Raw genomic sequence first — 24257 nt, forward strand, 5'->3', positions numbered from 1 at the left:
ACCATTAAAGTAAAGGATGGTATCAATTTGAAAACAAAGGCATAGAAACATAGAAGATAGGAGCAGGAGTAGGCCATTCAGCCCCTCGAGCTTGCTCCGCCATTCACTGAGATCATTGCTGATCGTCCAGATTTAGTACCCTGTTCCTGCCTTCTCTCCATATCCCTTGATCCCATTAGCCTTAAGAAATATATCCAAATCCTGCTTGAATATATTTAATGAATTGGCCTCTACTGCCTTCTTTTGTAGAGAATTCCACAGGTTCACCACTCTCTGGGTGAAGAAATTCCTCCTCATCTCTGTCCTTAATGGCTTAACCCTTATCCTTAGCCTGTGACCCCTGGTTTTGGACTCCCGAACCATCGGGAACATCCTTCCAGCATCTAGTCTGTCTAGTCCTGTTAGAATTTTATAAGTTTCTATGAGATCCCCTCTCATTCGTCTAAACTACAGCGAGTACATGCCCAATCGACCCAATCTCTCCTCAAACAATGTTGCGAAGAATAGTGGAAGGCCAGAGAATTGGGAATTTTTTTTAAACCAGCAATAGACGGACGAATAAAAAAACGATAGAGCGAGAGGATAGCTTATGAGGGTAAGATACCGAGAAATACAAAAACAGACACTAAGAGCTTCTACAGGTATATAAAAAGGAAGAAAGTAGCTAAGGTAAACGGTAGTCATTAGAGCCGGAGTCTGCAGAATTAATAATGGCAAACAGGGAAATGGCAGAGAATTGAACAAATATTTTTTATCGGTCTTCACGTTAGAAAACACTAAAAGTATCCCAATAATGGATAATCAAGGGACGATTGGGCTGGGGGGAGCCTTAACAAATCACTACCACTAGAGAAAAAGTACTAGGCGATCTAACGGGACTAAAGGTGGAAAAGTCCCCTGGAACCGATGGCTTGCATCCTAGGGTCTTATCAGAGGTGGCTGCAGAGTTAGTGGATGCATTGATTGTAATCTACCAAAATTCCCTGGATTCTGGAGAGGTCCAAGCGGACTGGAAAACCACAAATGTAACGCCTCTATTTAAGAAAGGAGAGAGACAGAAAGCAAGCAACTATAAACCATTTAGCCTAACATCTGTCATTGGGAAAATACTGGAGTCCATCATTAAGGAAGTGGTTGCAGGACATTTAGTAAATCAAAATATAGTCAAGCAGAGTCAGCTTGGTTTTATTAAGGGGAAATCATGTTTGACAAATTTGCTGGAGTTCTTTGAGGATGTAACGAACAGTGTGGATAACGGGGAACCAATAGATGTTGTGTATTCATATCTCCAGAAGGCATTCGATAAGGTGCCATATAAAAGGTTACTGCACAAGGTAAGAGCTCCCGGGGTTGGGGTAATATATTAGTATGGATAGTGGATTGGCTAACTAACAGAAAACAGAGAGTCCAGATAAATGGGTCATTTTCAGGTTGGCAAACTGTAAGTAGTTGGGTGCCGCAGGGATCAATTCTGGGGTCTCAACTATTTTCAATCTATATTAGTGACTTGGATGAAGGGACCGAGTGTAATGTAGCCAAATTTGCTGTAGATACAAAGGTAGTTGGAAAGTAAACTGTATGGAGGAGGCAAAGAATCTCCAAAGAGATATAGGTAATCTAAGTGAGTGGGCAAAAATCTGGCAGATGTTGTATAATTTATTGAAATGCGAGGTGATCCACTTTGGTAGGAAAATAAAAAAGCAGATTATTATTTAAATGGGGAGAGATTAGAAATTGCTGAGGTACAGAGGGATAACGGGGTCCTTGTATATGAATCACAAAATGTTAGCATGCAGGAAAAGCAAGTAATTAGGAATTCAAATGGAATGTTCCTCTTTATTGCAAAGGAAATGTAATACAAATGTAGGGATATCCTGTTACAACTCTACAGATCGTTGGTCAGACCACACTTGGAATACTGCATACAGATTTGGTCCCCTTACTTAAGGAAGGATATACTTGCATTGGAGGCAGTTCACAGAAGTTTCACGTGGTTGATTCCGGAGATGAAGGGGCTGTCTTATGAAGAAAGTTTGAGCAGGTTGGGCCTAAATTCATTGGAGTTTAGAAGAATGAGATGCGATCATATAGAAACATTTACGATTCTGAAGGGACTTGACAGGGTAGATGCAGAGAGGCTGTTTCCATTCGTGGGGGTATCTAGAACTAGGGGGCATAGTTTCAGGATAAGGGGGCACACATTTAAAACGGATGTGAGTAGGAATTTCTTCTCTCAGAGGGTCGTGAATCTTTGGTATTCTGTTCACCAGAAAGCTGTGGAGGTTGGGTCATTGAATATACGTAAGGTGCAGATAAACAGATTTTTGATTGGTAAGGAACTTAAGGGTTATGGGGAGCGGGCAGGGAAGTGGAGTTGAGGCCAAGGTCAGATCAGCCATGATCTTAATGAATTGCAGAGCAGGCTCAAGGGGCCTAATGACTTATTCCTGCTCCTAACCATCGGGAACATCCTTCCTGCATCTAGTCAGTCCAGTCCTGTCAGAATTTTCTAAGTTTCAATGAGATTCCCTCTCATTCTTTTGAACTCCAGCGAGTACCAGCCCAATCGACCCAATCTCTCTTCATACGTCATTCCTGCAATTCCAGGTATCAGCCTGCTGAATCTTCGCTGCACTCCTTCCATGGCAAGAAAATCCTTCCACAAATAAGGCGACAATAACTGCACACAATACTCAAGATGTGTTCTCACCAAGGCCCTGTACAACTGTAGCAAGTCATCCTTGTTCCTGTACTCAAACACCCTCGCTACGAAGGCCAACATACCATTTGCCTTCTTAACCGCCTGCTGCACCTGCATGCTTACCTTCAGCGACTGGTGCACAAGGAAACCCAGGTCTCGTTGCACTTACCCTTCTCCCAATCTATTGCCATTAAGATAATAAGCTGTCTTCCTGTTTTTGCCACCAAAGTGGATAACCACAAATTTTTATGTTCCCTGAAAGCTTACTCTCATATTCTATTTTCTGTTTCTTAATTAATCCCTTTGTCCTCCTCTGTTGAATCCTAAACTGCTCCCAATCCTCTGGCCAATTTATATGTCCTCACCTTGGATCTTATGCTATCTCTAATTTCCCTTGTTAGCCACGGTTGAGTCACCTTTTTTGTTTCATTTTTATGCTAAACTGGGCTGAACAAATTCTGTATTTCGTCCATGCGGTCTTCGAATGTTTGCCATTGCCTATTCACCGCCTGCCCTTTGAGTGACATTCCCCAATCAATCCTACCCAACTCACACCTCAGACCATCGTAGTTTCCTTTATTTAAATTCAGGACACTAGTCTCTGACTCAACTACTTCATTCTCCATCTTAATGAAGAATTCGATCATATTATGATCGCTCCGACCCAAGGGCCCTCGTACAACAAGATTGCTAATTAATCCTTTCTCGTTACATAATACCCAGTCTAAGATGGCCTGGTCTCTAGTTGGTTGCTCGACATATTGGTCCAGGAAACCATCCCATATACACTCCAGGAATTCCTCCTCCAAAGTATTGTTACTAATTTGGTTAGCACAAATTCATCCACCTTATTAAGAATGCTCCTCACATTAAGACACAAAGCCTTCAGGCTTGATTTTTTAACGCACTTAGACCTATTAGAATTATTACTTACTGTGGCCATGTTTGATTTAAACTGCAGTACTTGGACAGCCGTGCGGCTGTGGAATTTACAGACTCAGAAATTATACCAAAATTCAAGATTAAATTGGATAGATGGATGAATGAAAGTAGATTGCAGATATGTCGAGGCAGAGCGGGTAAAGTGATTGGAATTATTTACACAGGTGAATGGTGAATTGTGGCAGGGACTGGTTGCGTCGTATGCTCAATTCCCCAGTTATAACATTCCACCATTGTGATGACCAGTTGAGATTTTAATTAAATATCTGCAAAAAACTATCTAATGCCACATTGAGCAGTCAAGTTCCTACTTACTCCATCATTAGACACTGATCAGGAGATAAGGCCCCGTTCTGTTGGCCCAGGAGACAATGGGGGACGGAGTCTGAAGGAGAGTCCAGATCCAATACGTTTGCACGAAGATTACATCAGAATTAAACTAACCAGGATTGTAAAATACTTCGTTGATTCTACATTAGATAAAGTTTTATCTGTTAATTAAACTGAACGTCTGATTCCAGTATCTGCGGTGTGAGGCAGTTCACGCTGACGTCCATATGTTCTACTCCACAGCTGAAGTTCGATCAATACTGTTCTCTTTGAATCTTGAGCGGAAAGTGCGCTGTTTTAGCGGGACACGATTATGTTCACCCGGGGAAAGCAGCAGACATCAAACACACGGCACAAAATTGGAGAATTATTTCCTGAAACCTGTTCATTTTCACAAGAACTACCCGCTTTCATCCCAAGTGAAAGAGGGCTATTCTAAAACAGATCACGGGCTGTAATTGAGCTCTAGTTAGGACAGGAAGCTATGGTTTATTTCATCATTTTATAACCAATATCAGAATCAAAGACCAAGGAGATTTCTCCATCTTCACCAGCTCTTCCATGAATTTGGTTTGGGTCGCTACTTAAATACAGGTGCTTTTACAGGAACTCAAATACATTTGCAGATATCCGGTTTCTGTAGCAGCATATCCAGGGGCTGCATAATCCACTTGATAATGCGCGATGTTTGACACTCTGGCTTTTATAAGACTGGCGGCAGCTATCAGCCACAGATAATTGGTGACGCTACTCTAACACTACTGATGGTAACGCTGCTGTAGCCTAAAATTACTGGTGGTCAACCTACACTAACATTGCTGGTGGTGACCCTACTCTAACATTAATGGTGGTGACACTACTCTAACATTATTGCTGGTGACGCTAATCTAACATTACTTGTGGTGACTCTACTCTGACATTACTTGTGGTACACTACTGTAACATTATGGTGGTGACCCTACTACAACAATAATGGTGATGACCCTACTATAACATTACTGGCGGTTACCCTACTGTAACATTATTGCTGGAGACCCTACCCTAATACTATTGATTGTGACCCTACACTAACAATACTGGTGGTGTCCATAATCTAACATTACAAGTGGTGACTCTACTCTAACATTACTGGTGGTGAGTCACATCTAATATTACAGGTGGTGAATCTAATCTAACATCAATGCTGCTGACTCTACGCTAATATTATTGGTGGTGACGCTAATCGAACAGTAGTGGTGAATCTAATCTAAAATTACTCATGGTGAATCTACTCTAAAATTACTGGTGGGGAATCGAATCTAACATTAGTGGTGGAGACCCTACTCTAACATTAACTTTGGTGAATCTAATATGACATTACTGGTGGTGAATCTACTCAAAATTGCTGGTGGTGAATAAACACTTACATTACTGGTGTTGATTATAATCTAATTGTAATGGTGGTGACCCTACTCTAACATTACTGGTGGTGACTCTACACTAACATTACTGGTGATGAATCTATTCTAACTTTATTGATGGTGACTCTACAGTTTGGCATAAAAATAAAACAAAAAAGGTGACTCAACCGTGGCTAACAAGGGAAATTAGGGATAGAATAAGATCCAAGGAGAGGACACATAAATTGGCAGTAAACCTGAGGATTGGGAGCAGTTTAGGATTCAACAAAGGAGGACAAAGGGATTAATTAAGATGGGGAACATAGAGTTTGAGAGTAAGCTGGCAGGGAAAATAAAAACTGACTGTAAAAGCTTTTAAAGATATGTGAAGAGAAAAAGATTGTTGAAGTCAAGCGTAGGTCCCTTGCATTCTGAATCAGGGGAATTTATAATGGGGAACAAAGAAACGGCGGCCCAATTAAGTGCATACTTTTGTTCTGTCTTCACAAAGGAGGACACAAGTAACCTCCCAGAGATGTTGGGGAACATAGGCTCTAATGAAAGGGAGGAACTGTTGGAAATCAGTATTTGTAGGGAAATGGTGTTAGAGAAATTGAAGAGATTGAAGGCCAATAAAGCCCCGTGGCCTGATAATCTGCATCCTAGGGTATTAAGGAAGTGGCCCTAGAAATAGTAGATGCATTGCTGGTCATCTTCCAAAATTCGATAGACTCTGGGACAGTACCCATCGATTGGCGGGTAGCTAAAGTTAGCCCACTGTTCAAAAAAGGTGGGAGAGAGAAATCGGGGAATTACAGATCGGTAAGCCTGAGATCAGTGGTGTGGAAAATGCTAGAGTCCATTATAAAAGATGTAATAGCAGAGCACTTGGAAAACAGTGACCGGATTGGACAAAGTCAACTTGGATTTACAAAAGTTAAATTGTGCTGGACTAATCTACTGGAATTTTTTGAGGATGTAACTGATAATATAGGTAAAGGAGTACCAGTGGATGTGTTGTATTTGAACTTTCAAAATGTTTTTGATATGATCCCGCATAAGAGATTAGCGTGTAAATTTATGGCACACGGGATTGTGGGCAAGGTATTGACTTGGATAGAGAACTGTTTGGCAGACTGAAAGCAAAGTGTTGGAATAAACGGCTCTTTTCCATGTGGCAGGCAAGGACTAGTGGGGTACCGCAGGGATCGGTCCTTGGACCCCAGCTATTCACAATATATATTAATCATCTGGACGAGGGAACTAGATGTATTATCTCCAAGTTTGCAGACAACACAAAGCTGGGTGGGCGTGTTTGCTGTGAGGAGGATGCCGAAAAACTCCAGTATGATTTGGACAGGTTGGGTGGTTGGGCAGAAGCATGGCAGATGCAATATAACGTGGATAAATGCGAGGCTATCCACTTTGGTGTCTCAAACAAGAAGGCAGATTATTTTCTGAACAGCAATAGATTGGGAGAAGGGGAAGTGCAACGAGACCTGTGTGTCCTTGTGCACCAGTCGCTGAAGGAAAGAATGCAGGTGCATCATGCGGTTAAGAAGGCAAATATTATGTTGGCCTTCGTAGTGAGAGGGTTTGAGTACAGGAACAAGGGTGTCTTGCTGCAGTTGTACATGGCCTTGGTGAGACCACATCTTGAGTATTGTGTGCAGTATTGTTCGCCTTATCTGAGGGAGGATGTTATTGCCATGGAAGGAGTGCAGCGAAGGTTCACCAGGCTGATACCTGGGATGGCAGGAATGACGTATGAGGAGAGATTTGGTCGATTGGGCTTGTACTCGCTGGAGTTTAGAAGAATGAGAGGGGATCTCATTGAAATTTATAAAATTCTAACAGGGCTAGAGAGATTAGATGCATGAAGGATTTTCCCGATGGTCGCAGAGTCCAGAACCAGGGGGCACAGTCTAAGGATAAAGGGTAAGCCATTTAGGACAGAGATGAGGAGGAATTTCTTCACCCAGAGAGTGGGGAACCTGTGGAATTCTCTACCACAGAAGGCAGTCGAGGCCAATTCATTAAATATATTCACAGAGGGGTTAGATATATTTTTTAAGGCTAAATGAATCCAGGGATATGGAGAGATAGCAGGGTCAGGGTACTGAATTTGGGCAATCAGCCATGATTGCATTGAATGGCGGAGCAGGCCCGAACGGCCGAATGGCCTAATCCTGCTCCTATCATCTATGTTTCTATGTTTCTATGAACCTAATCTAACATTGCTTGTGCTGATCCTGCTCTAACATTGCTGGTGGTGACCCTACTCTAACATTACTTTTGGTTACCATGCCATAACATTGCTGTTGTTGACCCTAATCTAACATTACTGGTGGTGTCCCTTCCCTAACATTACCAGTGGTGGCCCTGCTGTAACAAAACTGCTGGGGACCCTACTCTAACATTAGTGGTATTGACCCTAATCTAATCTTTGTGGTGGTGACCCTATCTTAACGTTAATTGCGGTGCCTGTACAATAACATTGCTGGTGGTGACTGTACTCTAACATTACTGGTGGTGACCCTAGTCTAACATTACTAGTGGTGAATCTACTATAACATTTCTGGTGGTGAATCTACTCTAACATTTCTGGTGGTGACTCTACTCTAAAATTAGAGGTGAATCTAATCTAACATAACTGGTAGTGAACGTACTCTAAAATTGCTGCTGGTCACCATGCTCGTACATTAATGGTGGTGAGTATACTCCAAAATTACTGCTGGTGAATGAACTCTGAAATTACTTGTGGTGACTCTACTCTAACATGAGTGGAGAATCTAATCTCTCATTACTGGTGGTGACCCTACTCAAACTTTACTGGTGGTGAACCTACTCTAACATTACTGGTGCTGACTATACTCTAACATTACTCGTGGCGAAGCTAATCTAACATTATTGATGGTGATACTTTTCTAACATTAATAGTGGGATCCTTACTCTAACAGTAATGGTTGGCGAGCCTATTCTAACTGTACTTTTGATGAATCCGCTTCAACGTTATTTGTGGTTACTCTTCACTACATTACTCTTGGTTAACATCCTATAACTATACTTGTTCTAATCTAGTCTAACATTATAGGTGGTTCCCTACTCTAACATTACTTGTGGTGACCAAACTCTAACATTAATGCTGCTGATCCTAATGTAACATTACTGGTGCGAACCTACTTCAACATTAATTGTGTTGACCCCAGTCTAACATTATTGATGTTGACCTTACACAACAATGTTGGTGGTGACCCTTCTCTAACGTTACTAGTGGTGACCCTACTCTAACATTAATGATGGTGACTCTACTTTAGCAATACTGATGGTGACCCTACTCTAACATTACTGTTGGATATCCTACACTAGCATTACTGGTGGCGACCCTTCACTAAATGTACTGGTGGTGCCCCTGCTCTAACATTACTGGTGCAGACGCTACTCTAACATTATATGTGATCACCCTGCTCTAACATTATATGTGGTGACTGTAATCTTACATTACTGGAGCGTGATTCTACTATAAAGTAATTGGTTGTGAATCTATGGTGATAAACCTATATAATCTAAAATTACTAGTATTGACCTAAGCTAACATTACTGGCGGTGACACTACTCTAACATTACTGGCGGTGAATCTACTCTAACATTAATGGTGGTAACCCGTCACTAATATTACTGGTGGTGTCCTACGCCAACATTATTGGTGTTGATCCTACACTAACATTACTGGTTTTTAACCTAACGTAACATTAATGGGGGTGACGCAACTCTAACATTCCTGTTGCTATCTTACTCTAATATTACTGGTGGTGAGCCTGCCCTAACATTACTGGTGTTGACCCAACTGTAATATTACTGGCGGTGACCCTTCTCTAACATTATTGTAGTGACCCTACTCTAACATATCTTTTGGTGACGCTACTCTAACATTATTGGTATTGACCCTACTCTAGTATTTGTGGTGGTGACCCTATTTTAACGTTAATTGTGGTGACTGTACAATAACATTGCTGGTGGTGACCCTCCTCTAACATTACTGGTGGTGATCCTTCTCTAACATTACTGCTAGTCACCCTATTCTTACATTACTGGTGGTGAATATAATTTTGCATTACTGGTGGTGAATCTAATCAACATTACTGGTGGTGAATCTACTCTAACATTACTGGTGATGACGATAGGCTAACATTTCTGGTGGTGAGTCTACTCTACTATTAGAGGTGAATCTAATCTAACTTTACTACTGGTGAACGTACTCTGAATTTAAAGCTGGTCAACCCTACTCAATCATTACTGTTGGTCACCCTACTCTCGCATTACTGCTGGTGACCCTACTCTAAAAGTACTGGTGGTGACTCCGCGCTAATGTTACTGGTGGCGACTCTACTCTAACATTACATGCAGTGACCCTGCTCAAACATTATGGGCTAAAAATTCGGTTCCGCCGCGCCAGGTCTTTAGCGCCCGAAATTTAGCGCACGCCCGGATTCCCCTAGCGCCCGCCTGAAATTCAGTAGCACCGCCCCAAGACGGCGGCGGGCGCTATTGCAGGGTTTGGACGCCTCGTTTGGGGTGAAGACTGTCAGTTTCCGGTGCCCAGCTGCCGCTGCGGCAACCGATGCGGTGCGGCAGGCTGGGGTACTGCAGGCCTCCTCCTTCTCTTAAGGAGGAGCTGCCTGCAGCCGTGAGATCACCGATGGAATCCCCCGGCAAATGAGCCCGTGGCGTAGATTCGCTTCTCTGGGGAAGTACTGGACGACGAAGGGTACTCTGTTGGTTGTGTCCCATGTTTGTCTTCTGAGGAGGTCGATGCAATTTTTCGCTGTGGCCCGTCGGAACTGTCGATCAATGAGTCGAGCGTCATATCCCTTTCTTATGAGCGCATCTTTCAGCGTCTGTAGGTGTCCATCGCATTCCTCCTCATCTGAGCAGGTCCTGTGTATTCACAGGGCTTGTCCATAGGGGATGGCTTCTTTAACATGGTTAGGGTGTAAGCTGGAGAAGTGGAGCATCGTGAGGTTGTCCGTGGGCTTGCGGTAGAGTGAAGTTCTGAGGTGTCTGTCTTTAATGGAGTTTCGTGTGTCCAAGAATGATACCGATTTTGAGGAGTAGTCCATGGTGAGTTTGATGGTGGGATGGAAATTGTTGATGTTATCGTGTAGTCTTTTCAGTGATTCCTCACCATGGGTCCATAGGAAGAAAATGTCGTCGATGTATCTGGTGTATAGCATTGGTTGGAGGTCCTGTGCAGCGAAGAAGTCTTGCTCGAACTTGTGCATGAAGATTTTGGCGTATTGTGGTGCGAATTTGGTCCCCATGGCTGTTCCGTGTGTTTGGGTAAAGAACTGATTGTCGAAGGTGAAGACATTGTGGCCAAGGATGAAGCAGATGAGTTGTAGAATGGCGTCTGGAGATTGGCTGTTGTTGATTTTGAGTACTGAGGCTGTCGCAGCGATGCCATCATCGTGGGGGATACTGGTGTAGAGTGCCGAGACGTCCATCGTGGCGAGGAGTGTTCTTGGTTCAACTGGTCCATGGGTGCTGAGTTTCTGTATGAAGTCTGCAGTGTCGTGACAGAAGCTGGGGGTTCCCTGTACAATGGGTGTCAGGATGCCCTCAATGTATCCAGAGAGGTTCTCACACAGGGTTCCATTGCCTGATACGATAGGACATCCGCGCATATCGACACAGACATCAAGTTTCTACAGAGATGCAAGATAGCAGACAAGATCCCGAAAGGACTACAGATCACGAACCCACTCAAGTCGATCTACAACACAGACTTCGCTGAGAGACTCTGCCGTCGTACCTCTCGCACATTCCTCAACCATCTCGTACACCAGCTCTACAGCAGACGCCACAACCTCGAATCCGAGGTGGAGTCCATGTTCTCAGTCTGTGCTCAGGACACAGCAGACCAACTACGACACACTGCCAAACAGACGAGACAACGGAACTACGCTGCCTACATGCACACGAAGAACAGGAAGCTTGAGAAACTCGGCATCACCAGCAGCAGCAAACAAGCCTCCCCCAGAACCATGGTTGAAACCACAGGGAAGTCCATCGTCAACCTCTCCGACCACACCCTTCAACCAGATGAAATTGAAGTTCTCAGCCGAGGGCTCAATTTCTGCCCCACCACCAAAATGGATGCCATCGGTCTCACAGCAGACACAGAGGAATTCATCAGGAGAATGAGGCTCCGGGAATTCTTCCACAAATCCCAAGATGTCAGCAGCAAACCCAATGAGACAATCAATGATCTGGAACAGCAGACAGAGGATCCGCAGTGCAGCAACCGAAGAAGAAAGAGTTAAATTGGACCCCTCCGGAGGGTCGCTGCCCCAAGCTTGACATGTATGCTGAAGCTGTCAGGAGGTGAATTAACGCCAGCTCCATCAGCCACACTCACAAGACAGTCCAGAATATTACACGAGCACAACGCAACACCATCCACGCTCTCAAGACCAACCGCAACATCGTCAGCAAACCAGTAGACAAAGGAGGAGCCATCGTCATACAGAACAGAATGGACTATTGCAAAGAAGCATACCGACAACTGGACAACCAGGAACACTACAAACAGTTACCCGCAGATCCGAACAAAGAACACACCCACCAACTCAACAGAATGATCAAGACCTTCGATCCAGACCTTCAAAGCATCCTACGCGCTCTCATCCCACGTACTCCCCGCGTGGGAGACTTCTATTGCCTCCCAAAGATACACAAAGCCAACACACCCGGACGTCCTATCGTATCAGGCAGCGGAACCCTGTGGGAGAGCCTCTCTGGATGCGTTGAGGGCATCCTGAAACCCATTGTACAGGGAACCCCCAGCTTCTGTCGCGACACTACAGACTTCTTACAGAAACTCAGCACCCACGGACCAGTTGAACCAGGAACACTCCTCGCCACGATGGATGTCTCGGCACTCTACACCAGTGTGGTGATTATTCTTGTTTTATAAGAAGCATTGTAATTGGTTGCCTGTTTTCCTGCCTTGAGATATATGCTGTAAATTTATTGGTTAGTTGATTCCATGTGACCTGTGGTGGCCATCTTAAATTCAGTTTTCTACAGTTTGGTTGAGACTGGGTGCTCAACATGTACTTGCTGGTTTTTAAGGTTAATAAAGCCTAGCTTTTGAAAGGCAATCTACTCTTTATTTCAATTTATTAACCTTTTGCTATAATGGAACGATATATTCGACCAGAACGATTTAATGCTGACCCTAATTCTGCAGGAGTGGAAGATCAATGGAAACATTGGTATCGTACATTTAAAAACTTTTTGGGTATGTTGGATCAGCAATCTCTAAATAAGTTGGATATACAGATCAACTACATTGCTCCGGATCTGTATAAGTATATTTTGGACTGTGAAACTTATGAATTGGCTATTGCTACGTTGGAATTTTTTTTTGTTAAACCCAAAAATGAGGTATTTGCATGTCACCTTTTATCTGCCCATAGGCAGCAGGCGGGAGAATCCTTGGATGCTTATTTACAAGCACTCCAGCGCCTTGGTGCTAACTGTAATTATAAGGCCGTGTCTGCAGAAGAACATAGGGAAGAGTCGGTACGGGATGCATTTATTAATGGATTACTGTCTAGATCAATTCGTCAGCGGTTATTAGAAAATAAGATCTTGGAACTTAAGAGTGCTTTTGAGCAAGCCTCTACATTGGATTTGGCTCAGAGAAGTTTGGATTCTTATGCTCTTTTTGTTCGGCCTGCGACTGTGGTTTCGGCAGTTCCAGATGAAAGGGAGTTACGTGGATTTAATAGGAGTGGTTTATCAGATTCCGAAACAGTTTCTACTTCGGTGGCTGTTGCCTCTAGGATTCAGAAGTGTTATTTTTGCGGGAACGCCCAGCACCCCCGTCTGAAATGCCTTGCCCGGGAGGCTGTGTGTAGTAAATGCGGCAAGGGAGGTCATTACACACGTGTTTGCAAATCGGTTGCCTCCTCTGTGACCATTCAGCCTTTAGATAGGGCGTTTATTGCATCAGTTTCTGCCGCCTTTTCCCATGGCCTAAACAAAGCTATAGTTATGGCCCAAGTTACTGGGTTAGAAGTGAAGGCCCTTATAGATACGGGCAGTACTGAGAGCTTTATAAGTCTTCAGTTTGTGAGGGAGAAGCATTTTAAAATTTCGCCTGTTTCCTATCAGCTGTGTATGGCTCAGACGACTCTCACCTCACAAGTAGCTGGTTGTTGCCTTGTGAAATTAATTCTCCTAGGTAATACGTATACTGATATATGCCTATCCATTCTGCCTAATCTCTGTGCGGACATTTTGATTGGTCATGATGTGCTTCAATTACATGAGTCCCTCAGTCTTTCTTTTGGAGGAACCAAGCCACCTTTGTCTATTTGTGGTTTAACTTCTTTATTCATTTCTCCATTATCACTTTTTTCCAATTTGATGCCGGACTGTAAGCCAATTGCTACCAAGTCAAGAAGGTATAGCAGTCAGGATAAAGAATTTATTAATTCTGAAGTTCAACGTCTTTTATCGGAAGGAATCATTGAACCTAGTTTTTCGCCCTGGCGGGCACAGGTAGTTGTCACCACTAATGAGAGACATAAGAAGCGAATGGTGATAGACTACTCTCAAACTATTAACAGGTATACTCAATTAGATGCGTACCCCCTGCCTAAGATTGATGAGCTTACCAATAAAGTATCTCAATATAAGGTTTTTAGCACTATTGATCTAAAGAGTGCTTATCATCAGATTCCTATCGCTAAGAGGGACAAACCATATACGGCCTTTGAAGCTGGCGGAAAGCTGTACCAGTTTTGCCGAGTACCATTCGGTGTTACTAACGGTGTCGCCTGTTTTCAACGGGCAATGGATGCTTTTATAAGTGATAACTCTCTCTCTGACACCTTCTCATATTTAGATGACATCACGGTGTGTGGCAAATCAAGGGTGGAGCACGATTTTAATCTAGAAAGATTCCTTCAAGTTGTGGAAAAAGTTGGCTTAACTTTCAATAAAGAGAAGTGTATCTTTTCGACCACCGAGGTAAATTTACTGGGGTATATTATCTCGGGAAACAAGATTAAACCAGATCCAGAACGGCTGCGACCACTGATTGATTTACCTTGCCCTACTAATCCTAAGGCCTTGCAACGAGTTGTTGGACTGTTTTCTTATTATTCTAATTGGATTGCAAACTTCTCGCAGAAGATCCGTCCCCTTATTCGGGTTACGACATATCCTCTATCATGGGAGGCCAGGACGTGTTTTGATAATCTTAAAAAGGATATCCTTGGAGCAGTTGTGCATTCTATTGATGAGCAGGTTCCCTTTGTGATTTGGACGGACGCTTCCGATTTTGCAATTGGGGCTACCCTGAACCAAAATGGAAGACCTGTGGCCTTTTTCTCACATACTCTGAGCAACAGTGAGCAGAGACATTCATCAATAGAGAAAGAGACGTACGCAATAGTAGAAGGACTGCGTAAATGGAGACATTATTTATCTGGGTGACATTTTACGTTAGTAACTGACCAAAAAACTGTGTCCTTCATGTTTGATGTCAAACATTTTGGAAAGATTAAGAATGATAAAATAATGAGGTGGAGGATCGAGTTGGCATGCTACCATTTTGATATAGTCTATCGTCCGGGGAAGGAAAATGTTGCCGCTGATGCGCTGTCGAGGGCTTATTGGTCTGTGCTTCACGGAGATACGCTTATTAATCTACATAATGCTTTGTGCCATCCTGGTGTTATGAGGATGATACACTTCGTACACAGCAAGAATTTGCCCTTTTCAGTTGAAGACGTCAAGCGGATGACTTCGTCATGCTCTGTCTGTGCCCGGTGTAAACCGAATTTCTTTAAGCCTCAACGAGCTCATCTTATAAATGCTACTTCTCCTTTTGAACGCCTGAGCGTTGATTTTAAGGGGCCTCTTCCTTCAACGACTCAGAATCGATATATATTTACTGTTGTGGATGAGTTTTCAAGGTTCCCTTTTGCTTTTCCTTGTGCAGATGTATCAGCTGCTACAGTTATTAAATGTCTGACTCAACTTTTTGTCATCTTTGGGATGCCTGCGTATATCCATTCGGATCAGGGAAGTTCTTTTATGTCTTCCCAGTTGAAGGAATACCTCCAGAGTCGGGGAATTTCGACTAGCAGAACTACCCCGTATTATACCCAGGGTAATGGACAGTGCGAACGGTACAATGGGGTGATCTGGAAGGCAGTTATGTTGGCTTTGACATCCCGGAACCTTAAGAATACACAGTGGGAAATGGTACTGCCTGATGCCCTGCATTCCATTAGATCATTGCTTTCAACGGCTACTAATGTGACCCCCCATGAAAGGCTCTTCAACTATCCGCGGAGATCCACTACGGGATATTCGGTACCTTCATGGCTTACTATGTAGGGACCTGTGCTGCTCCGACGCCATGTTAGACTGTCAAAGTATGATCCTTTAGTGGAGGAGGTGGAGCTATTGGAGGCAAATTCCCAATGTGCTCACATTCGATTCCAAGATGGGAAAGAAATACGGTTTCAGTTAAAGACATAGCTCCTTGTGGTGGCCAGCCCTCTCCTGAGGACATTAACAATAGCCATAATTCAGATAATGTTGATGTCGTCACAGATACTACGAACATTTCCAATCCTATTGCAGACACTTACAATTCTCTTAGTCTGCCCCCGATGGATGTTCATGACCCTCCCAGTCTACCTTCTAATGGGACTTCCAATCCGGAAACCGTTGATAATCGGGATATTTATAGCCTCCCTGCAGAAGATATTTCTGTGTCTCCTGGTGTGGGAGGGCAAGGAACTCCACCAAGGCTAAGAAGGTCGACACGAACAAGGTATCCGGTCGACCGATTAAAAATGGACTTTTAAAATAATTAATAATTTAATAGTAAAATTTTAAAATTGTTGAAGGCATTATACATGTATTGCTCTAGTCATAAATAACTCATTGTAAACTGTAAAGGCTACCTAGGTTGAAGTATATTTTAAAACGAGGGGTGAATGTGGTGATTATTCTTGTTTTGTAAGAAGCATTGTAATTGGTTGCCTGTTTTCCTGCCTTGAGATATATGCTGTAAACTTATTGTTTAGTTGATTCCATGTGACCTGTGGTGGCCATCTTAAATTCAGATTTCTACAGTTTGGTTGAGACTGGGTGCTCAACATGTACTTGCTGGTTTTTAAGGTTAATAAAGCCTAGCTTTTGAAAGGCAATCTACTCTTTATTTCAACCAGTATCCCTCACGATGACGGCATCGCTGCGACAGCCTCAGTACTCAACACCAACAACAGCCAATCTCCAGACGCCATCCTGCAACTCATCCGCTTCATCCTTGATCACAATGTCTTCACCTTCGACAACCAGTTCTTTACCCAAACACACGGAACAGCCATGGGGACCAAATTCGCACCACAATACGCCAACATATTCATGCACAAGTTCGAGCAAGACTTCTTCGCTACACAGGACCTCCAACCAATGCTATACACCAGATATATCGATGGCATTTTCTTCCTATGGACCCATGGCGAAGAATCACTGAAAAGACTAGACGATAACATCAACAAGTTCCATCTCACCATCAAACTCACCATGGACTACTCCGCAGAATCGGTTTCATTCTTGGACCCACGAATCTCCATCAAAGATGGACACCTCAGCACTTCACTCGACCGCAAGCTCACGGACAACCTCACGATGCTCCACTTCTCCAGCTTCCACCCTAACCATTTTAAAGAAGCCATCCCCTATGGACAAGCCCTGCGAATACACAGGAACTGCTCAGACGAGGAGGAACGTGATGGACACCTACAGACGCTGCAAGACGCCCTCGTAAGAACGGGATATGATGCTCGACTCGTCGATCGACAGTTCCGACGGGCCACAGCGAAAAATCGTATAGATCTCCTCAGAAGACAAACATGGGACACAACCAACAGAGTACACTTCGTCGTCCAGTACTTCCCCGGAGCAGAGAAACTACGTCACGTTCTTCGCAGCCTTCAACATGTCATCGATGATGATGAACAAGTCGCTAAGGCCATCCCCACGCCTCCACTACTCGCCTTCAAAAAACCGCCTAACCTCAAACAGACTATCGTTTGCAGCAAATTGCCCAGCTTTCAGGAGAACAGCGACCACGACACCACAATATCCTGCCACAGCAACCTCTGCAAGACATGCCAGATCATCAACACAGATACCATCATCACACGTGAGGACACCACCCACCAGGTACATGGTACATACTCATGTGACTCGGCCAAAGTTGTCTACCTCATATGTTGCAGGAAAGGATGCCCTGGAGCATGGTTCTTCGGCGAGACCATGCAGACACTGCAACAATGGATGAACGGACACCACGCAACAATCGCCAGGCAGGAGAGTTCCCGCCCAGTCGGGGAACACTTCAGCAGTCAAGGACATTCAGCCTCCGATCTTCGAGTAAGCATTCTCCAAGGCAGCCTTCGAGACACACGACAATGCAAAATCGTCGAGCAGAAACTGATAGCCAAGTTCCGCACCCATGAGGAGGGCCTGAACCGGTATCTTGGGTTCATGTCACGCTACATGTAACCCCACCTGAGGTAGGGTCATCCAGACTCGAGTCGTCGTTGGCTTGTTCTCTCTACACAGATGCGGCCGAACCTGCTGTGATTTCCAGCAAAAAAAATGTCTTTTGTCTCTTTTTTTTCACACAGACTCCAGCATCTGCAACATTTGACCCCTCATGACCCCACCTCATTGTGTTTGATGTGATGTTTCCCTGACTAACCTGTTTGGACACCATTCGCACTTTTGATTGCTGCGATTATCTCTCTGCCGAGGTGTGATAAATGGCAGTCAGAAAGATTACCTATAAACATCTGACATTATTCTCTGACTATATAAGTTGTGTCTTTATGCATCTCTCCACTTCACCTGACGAAGGAGCAGCGCTCTGAAAGCTTGTGACTTCATATAAAGCTGTTGGACTATAACCTGGTGTTGTGTGACATCTTACATTTGTCCACCCCAGTCCAACTCCAGCATCTCCACACCATGGCTACTATTGACACCACAAACTGCCTGCTCAAAGTGAAGAGGATCTCCAAGAAGATCACGCATATCGACACAGATATCAAGTTTCTACAGTGATGCAAGAAAGCAGGCAAGATCCTGAAAGGACTACAGATCACGAACCCACTCAAGTCGACCTACAACACAGACTATGCTGAGAGACTCTGCCATCGTACCTCTCGCACACTCCTCAACCATCTCGTGCACCAGCTCTACAGCAAACGCCGCAACCTCGAAACCGAGATGGAGTCCATGTTCTCAGTCTGTGCTCAGGACACAGCAGACCAGCTACAACACACCGCCAAACAGACGAGACAACGGAACTACACTGCCTACATGCACACGAAGAACAGGAAGCTTGAGAAACTCGGCATCACCAGCAGCAGCAACCAAGCCTCCCCCGGTACCATGGTTGAAACCACAGGGAAGTCCATCGTCAACCTATCCGACCACACCATTCAACCAGACGAAATTGAAGTTCTCAGCCGAGGGCTCAATTTCTGCCCCACACCAAAATGGACGCCTTCGGTCTCACGGCAGACACAGAGGAAATCATCAGGAGAATGAGGCTCCGGGAATTCGTCCACAAATCCCAAGATGTCAGCAGCGAACCCAATGAGACAATCAATGATCTGGAACAGCAGACAGAGGGATCCGCAGTGCAGCAACCGAAGAAGAAAGAATCAAATTGTACCCCTCCGGAGGGTCGCTGCCCTAAGCTTGTCATGTATGCTGAAGCTGTCAGGAGATGCATCAACGCCAGATTCATCAGCCACACTCACAAGACAGTCCAGAATGTCACCCGAGCACAACGCAATGCCATCCTCGCTCACAAGACCAACTGCAACATCGTCATCAAACCAGTAGACAAAGGAGGAGCCATCGTCATACAGAACAGAAGGAACTAGTGCAAAGAAGCATACCGACAACTGGACAACCAGGAACACTACAAACAGTTACCCGCAGATCCGAACAAAGAACACACCCGGCAACTCAACAGAATGATCAAGACCTTCGATCCAGACCTTCAAAGCATCCTACGTGCTCTCATCCCACGTACTCCCCACGTGGATGACTTCTACTGCCTCCCAAAGATACACAAAGCCAACACACCCGGACGTCCTATCGTATCAGGCAACGGAACCCTGTGTGAGAACCTCTCTGGATACGTTGAGGGCAGCCTGAAACCCATTGTACAGGGAACCCCCAGCTTCTGTCACGACACTACAGACTTCTTACAGAAACTCAGCACCCACGGACCAGTTGAACCAGGAGCACTCCTCGCCACGATGGATGACTCAGCACTCTACACCAGTATCCCCCACGATGACGGCATCGCTGCAACAGCCTCAGTACTCAACACCAACAAAAGCCAATCTCCAGACGCCATCCTACAACTCATCCGCTTCATCCTTGACCACAATGTCTTCACCTTCGACAACCATTTCTTTACCCAAACACACGGAACAGCCATGGGGACCAAATTCGCACCACAATACGCCAACATCTTCATGCACAAGTTCGAGCAAGACTACTTTGCTGCACAGGACCTCGAAACAATGCTATACACCAGATACATTGACGACATTTTCTTCCTATGGACCCATGGCTAAGAATCATTGAAAAGACTAGATGATAACATCAACAAGTTCCATCTCACCATCAAACTCACCATGGACTACTCCTCAGAATCGGTTTCATTCTTGGACACAGGAATCTCCATCAAAGACAGACAGCTGAGCACTTCACTCTACAGCAAGCCCACGGACAACCTCACGATGCTCCACTTCTCCAGCTTCCACCCTAACCATGTTAAAGAAGCCATCCCCTATGGACAAGCCCTGCGAATACACAGGATCTGCTCAGATGAGGAGGAACGCGATGGACACTTACAGACGCTGAAAGACGCCCTCGTAAGAACGGGATATGACGCTCAACTCGTTGATCGACAGTTCCGACGGACCACAGCGAAAAATCATATAGACCTCCTCAGAAGACAAATATGGGACACAAACAATAGAGTACACTTCATCGTCCAGTACTTCCCCGGAGCAGAGAAACTACACCATGTCTTCGCAGCCTTCAACATGTCATTGATGACGATGAACACCTCGCTAAGGCCATTCCCACGCCTCCACTACTCGCCTTCTAACAGCCGCCTAACCTCAAACAGACTATCGTTCGCAGCAAATTACCCAGCTTTCAGGAGAACAGCGACCACGACACCACACAACCCTGCCACAGCAACGTCTGCAAAACATGCCAGATCATTAACACAGATACCATCATCACACGTGAGGACACCACCCACCAGGTACATGGTACATACTCATGTGACTCGGCCAATGTTGTCTACCTCATACGTTGCAGGAAAGGATGCCCCGGATCATGGTACATCAGTGAGACCATGCAGACACTGCGACAATGGATGAACGGACACCATGCAACAATCGCCAGGCAGGAGCATTCCCTCCCAGTCGGGGAACACTTCAGTAGTCAAGGACATTCAGCCTCCGATCTTCAGGTAAGCATTCTCCAAGGCGGCCTTCAAGAAACACGACAACGCAAAATCGTCGAGCAGGAACTGATAGCCAAGTTCCGCACCCATGAGGATGGTCTGAACCGGGATCTTGGGTTCATGTCACACTACATTGTTGTGCTGTGCATTGAGTGCTGCTAGAGTTTGGTATGAGGGAGAAAAGTCATTTCAGTGTAATTTGTGAATTTTAGTGTGTTAAAAAGTTAATTATTTGAAGTGTGTTTAATTTTAAGTGTATATTAAACTATTGGGGAGTTTAACCCGGAAGTAGAATCTGGGTATAAAAGGGGCGGGACTAGTGCTTGCACGGAGTGCTGTGCATTGAGTGCTGCTAGAATTTGGTAAGAGGGAGAAAACTCATTTAAGTGTATTTTGTGAATTTTAGTGTGTTAAAAAGTTAATTATTTGAAGTGTGTTTAATTTTAAGTGTATATTAAACTATTGGGGAGATTAACCCGGAAGTAGAATCTGGGTATAAAAGGGGCGGGACTAGTGCTTGCTGGAGTGCTGTGCATTGAGTGCTGCTAGAGTTTGGTAAGAGGGAGAAATGTCATTTAAGTGTATTTTGTGAATTTTAGTGTGTTAAAAAGTTAATGATTTGAAGTGTGTTTAATTTTAAGTGTATATTAAACTATTGGGGAGTTTAACACGGAAGTACAATCTGGGTATAAAAGGTATGGGTCTAGTGCTTGCAAGGAGTGCTGTGCATTGAGTGCTGCTAGAGTTTGGTAAGAGGGAGAAAAGTCATTTAAGTGTATTTTGTGAATTTTAGTGTGTTAAAAAGATAATTATTTGAAGTGTGTTTGATTTTAAGTGTACATTAAACTATTGGGGAGTTTAACCCGGAAGTAGAATCTGGGTATAAAAGGGGCGGGACTAGTGCTTGCACGGAGTGCTGTGCATTGAGTGATGCTAGAGTTTGGTAATGTTGAATCCGTGTGTTAATGGAGACACGGAATGCAGGAGTTGATTTAACAAGTGTTTACTGAACAAAATCTGGAGGTGAACTAACTATAAAAGACGCTATACAGGCTTATATACCCGAGTGGTCACTACCGGTACTTCAGTACACAGGTGCCTCAAAAAAACATAGTTCCTCTTAAAGGTACATACACTACTATTCCTCCCCATTTAGATAAATAGTACATAACATTTTAAGTAATCATTAAATAACATTTTTACAAGAACAATAATCTACACATTTACTGAAGTTAATCAATTACATATTCAGTCTCTCTGTAGGCTTCCTGACTCGGTCCGGATAACGCCTCGGTGGTGTAGTAGGTTTCGGTGGTGTAGTAGGTTCTTTTGGCAAGGTCGATTCGGCTTGAATGCCAGTGTCGGGTTCATCTGGTTCCAGTATCACCGGATCGGAGGTAGATACTATGGGTATCTCTGCTTCATCACTAGGCATATAGAGTTGTGGTGTGGGTTGTCCCTTTTCGGATGACTCTATGATCTGGTCAGCATGGCGCTTTATTATGCTTTCTCCAATGTCCACGGTATACATCAGCGGTCGTAGTCGTGTGCAAATAGTTCCAGGCTGCCATTTCTCGGTACGGTAGTCCCGGGCCAAAACTTGTTGACCTATCTGGAAGGTTCTAGTTGGCCTTTCATTCATGCTTTGAAATTGCCAGTTCTCTACGTCCCTTCTGATGTTTGGCTTGATCAAATCTAGCCGGCATCTTAGTCTTCTATTGAATAACTTCATGGCGGGGGTTTGGTTTGTAACCACATGTGTTGCATTCCTGTACGCAAACAAGAAATTATCTACCTTATGCTATAGATTAATGCCTGCATTACCCATAGCCTTTATGGCCTTCTTGAAAGTCTGGACAAACCGTTCAGCTAATCCATTGGTGGTGGGATGGTATGGGGCGGACGTGTAGTGCTTAACCCCATTGTTTTTTAAGAACTTCCTGAAATCTTCGGATACAAATTGCGGTCCATTATCAGAACAGATCTGATCAGGTAGCCCATTCCTGGCGAATATGGTCCTTAATACTGTGATGGTATTTTCCGAGGTGGTGGAGGACATCTTTATTACCTCCGGCCACTTGGAGTGTGCATCCACCGCGATTAAGAACATTGAGTCCATAAATGGACCAGCAAAGTTGATATGTACCCTTTGCCATGGAGATGAGGGCCACTCCCATGGATGTAGAGGGGCTTGTGGTGGGGCGTTTTGGACCTTCTGGCATCCTAGACAGCTCTTGGTCATCTCTTCGATGTCTCCATCGATACCTGGCCACCAAACAAATGCTCTGGCTAAGTTATTCATTTTCACTCCACCCAGATGCCCTTCGTGAAGCTCCTTTAGCACTTTTTCTTGGATTTTGGGTGGAATCACCACTCTGGATCCACACATCAAGTCTCCTCGGCACACTGACAGCTGTTCTCTTCTTTGCGAGAATGCTGGTAACAGTGGTTCGCCATGTGCTGACCATCCCTTCACTGTTAAATCATAGACTCGTGAGAGAGTCGGGTCATTTCTCGTTTCCTTTTCAATGGTAGAATTTGTCACTGGTAGACATTCCACTATGGTCAAGTGGAACATCTGCACTGGGTCCACTGTAGGCGCCTCTTCTACCGTTGGCAACGGTAGGCGCGATAACCCATCAGCATTCCAATGCTGTTTTGTTCCTTTGTATTCTATGTCGTATTGGTGTGCCCCTAGGAAAAGGGACCTCCTCTGTAGCCTTTGTGCTGTCATAATGGGAACACACTTTTTAGGGTTGAATATGGCGACGAGGGGTTGATGGTCAGTCAACAAGGTAAATTTTTTCCGTGTAGGTCATGGATGAATTTCTTCACCCCCCACACCAGGCTAAGTGCCTCCCTGTCAATCTGGGCATAATTATGCTCAGCTGAGTTCAATGAGCGTGACGCAAAAGCTATCGGCCGCTCCGAGCAATCAGGGAATCTATGCGATAATACTGCTCCCAAGCCATAAGGGGATGCATCGCACACAAGTCTGATTGGCAGTGATGGGTTGTAATGAGCCAACACTTCCTTGGACATGATCAAGCCTTTGCATTTATGGAAGGCAGGTTTACAGTCTTCGCTCCATTTCCAAATTACTCCCGTTTGTAGCAGTGCGTTAAGAGGGTGCAGAACCGCTGACAATTTCGGTAAAAATTTATGATAGTCATTTATTAATCCCAGGAACGACCTCAATTGTGAGACATTTTCAGGTGCGGGGTCTTTTACGACCGCTTCAATTTTTTCAGGTGATTTATGCAACCCTTCTTCGTTAATGACATGGCCAAATTATAATATT

The 24257-nt window shown here is 44.4% G+C and overlaps 1 pseudogene; it reads left to right on the top strand.

The window, feature by feature from the left end:
* Positions 1–19305, top strand: part of LOC147092449 (uncharacterized) — an 89096-nt pseudogene extending 69791 nt beyond the window's left edge.
* Positions 19306–24257: the final 4952 nt, after the last annotated feature.

This window comes from Somniosus microcephalus, unplaced genomic scaffold (genome assembly GCF_052327205.1).
Source record: "Somniosus microcephalus isolate GS21.2 unplaced genomic scaffold, FLI_Smic_1.0 unresolved_chr2, whole genome shotgun sequence".
Classification (NCBI taxonomy): domain Eukaryota; kingdom Metazoa; phylum Chordata; class Chondrichthyes; order Squaliformes; family Somniosidae; genus Somniosus; species Somniosus microcephalus.